Below are 2,500 nucleotides of genomic sequence, written 5' to 3' on the forward strand. Positions count from 1 at the left end.
ATATATCTGTGTATATAGTAGTATTTATTTATATGTGTTATTTGTGTATATAGTAGTATTTATTTATCTGTGTATATAGTAGTAGTTATATATCTGTGTATATAGTAGTATTTATTTATCTGTGTATATAGTAGTAGTTATATATCTGTGTATATTTATCTGTGTATATAGTAGTATTTATTTATCTGTGTATATAGTAGTATTTATTTATCTGTGTATATTAATAGTTATTATCTGTGTATATAGTAGTAGTTATATATCTGTGTATATTAGTATTTATTTATATGTGTTATTTAGTATATAGTTATATATCTGTGTATATAGTAGTAGTTATATATCTGTGTATATAGTAGTATTTATTTATATGTGTTATTTGTGTATATAGTAGTATTTATTTATCTGTGTATATAGTAGTAGTTATATATCTGTATATATAGTAGTATTTATATCTGTGTTATTTGTGTATATAGTAGTATTTATTTATCTGTGTATATAGTAGTAGTTATATATCTGTGTATATAGTAGTATTTATTTATCTGTGTATATAGTAGTAGTTATATATCTGTCTTTGTCTCCCCAGTTGAATATGAACTCGGCTCCCTCCTTCATCCATTTCCCTGCTAAAGGGAAGCCTAAGAAGTCTGACTCCTATGAGCTGCAGGTCAGAGGCTTCGCTGCAGAACAACTGGCCCGCTGGGTCGGGGACCGCACTGATGTACAGGTAGCCCCTCCTGACCTCTCACCTCTTCACCTTTCACTGATGTACAGGTAGCCCCTCCTGACCTCTCACCTCTTCACCTTTCACTGATGTACAGGTAGCGCCTCCTGACCTCTCACCTCTTCACCTTTCACTGATGTACAGGTAGCCCCTCCTGACCTCTTACCTCTTCACCTTTCACTGACGTACAGGTAGCCCCTCCTGACCTCTCACCTCTTCACCTTTCACTAGCGTACAGTTAGCCCCTCCTGACCTCTCACCTCTTCACCTTTCACTGGCGTACAGGTAGCCCCTCCTGACCTCTCACCTCTTCACCTTTCACTAGCGTACAGGTAGCCCCTCCTGACCTCTCACCTCTTCACCTTTCAAATTCAAATCAAATGTATGTATTTATGTAGCCCTTCGTACATCAGCTGATATCTCAAAGTGCTGTACAGAAACCCAGCCTAAAACCCCCAAACAGCAAGCAATGCAGGTGTAGAAGCACGGTGGCTAGGAAAAATTCCCTAGAAAGGCCAAAACCTAGGAAGAAACCTATAGAGGAACCGGGCTATGTGGGGTGGTCCTCTTCTGGCTGTACCGGGTGGAGATTATAAACCTATAGAGGAACCGGGCTATGAGGGGTGGCCAGTCCTCTTCTGGCTGTGCCGGGTGGAGATTATAACAGAACATGGCCAAGATGTTCAAATGTTCATAAATGACCAGCATGGTCGAATAATAACAAGGCAGAACAGTTGAAACTGGAGCAGCAGCACGGCCAGGTGGACTGGGGACAGCAAGGAGTCATCATGTCAGGTAGTCCTGGGGCATGGTCCTAGGGCTCAGGTCAGTTGAAACTGGAGCAGCAGCACAGTCAGGTGGACTGGGGACAGCAAGGAGTCATCAGGCCCGGTAGTCCTGAGGCATGGTCCTAGGGCCAGGTGGACTGGGGACAGCAAGGAGTCATCAGGCCCGGTAGTCCTGAGGTATGGTCCTAGGGCCAGGTGGACTGGGGACAGCAAGGAGTCATCAGGCCAGGTCGACCTGAGGCATGGTCCTAGGGTTCAGGTCCTCTGAGAGAGAGAAAGAGACAATTAGAGAGAGCACACTTAAATTCACACAGGACACCGAATAGGACAGGAGAAGTACTCCAGATATAACAAACTGACCCTAGCCCCCCGACACATAAACTACTGCAGCATAAATACTGGAGGCTGAGACCGGAGGGGTCAGGAGACACTGTGGCCCCATCCGAGGACACCCCCGGACAGGGCCAAACAGGAAGGATATAACCCCACCCACTTTGCCAAAGCACAGCCCCCACACCACTAGAGGGATGACTTCAACCACCAATTTACCATCCTGAGACAAGGCTGAGTATAGCCCACAAAGATCTCCGCCACGGCACAACCCAGGGGGGGCGCCAACCCAACTTTCAACTCTCACTCTAAGACTCTGCGTAATGCATTAGTCTGTGTTTATATGTATAGATGTGGGTGATCAGGCTGACTGTGTGTGTGTCTCTCTCTCTGTGTAGATCCGTGTGATCCGTCCTCCTAACTATGCGGGGCCGTTGATGCTGGGATTCCTGCTGGCAGTGATAGGAGGACTGGCTTACCTCCGCAGAAACAACCTGGAATTCCTCTACAACAAGAATGTCTGGGCCTTCTCTGCTCTGGTAGGAACACACTGGTTCATTATGTAGCTGAGAATCAAAGTAATGGATGATTAAGTGTTGAGTCATTGTCAACGGTTTGTGTTCTCTCTAGTGTTTCTGCCTGATCATGACTTCAGGTCAGATGT

At 44.8% G+C, this 2,500-nt stretch overlaps 1 pseudogene; it reads left to right on the forward strand.

Annotated features, from left to right (window-relative positions):
* The window catches only part of LOC123994235, a 50,028-nt pseudogene that overhangs the window by 11,022 nt on the left and 36,506 nt on the right, over positions 1-2,500 (forward strand).

Source organism: Oncorhynchus gorbuscha, linkage group LG13, assembly GCF_021184085.1.
Source record: "Oncorhynchus gorbuscha isolate QuinsamMale2020 ecotype Even-year linkage group LG13, OgorEven_v1.0, whole genome shotgun sequence".
Lineage (NCBI taxonomy): Eukaryota > Metazoa > Chordata > Actinopteri > Salmoniformes > Salmonidae > Oncorhynchus > Oncorhynchus gorbuscha.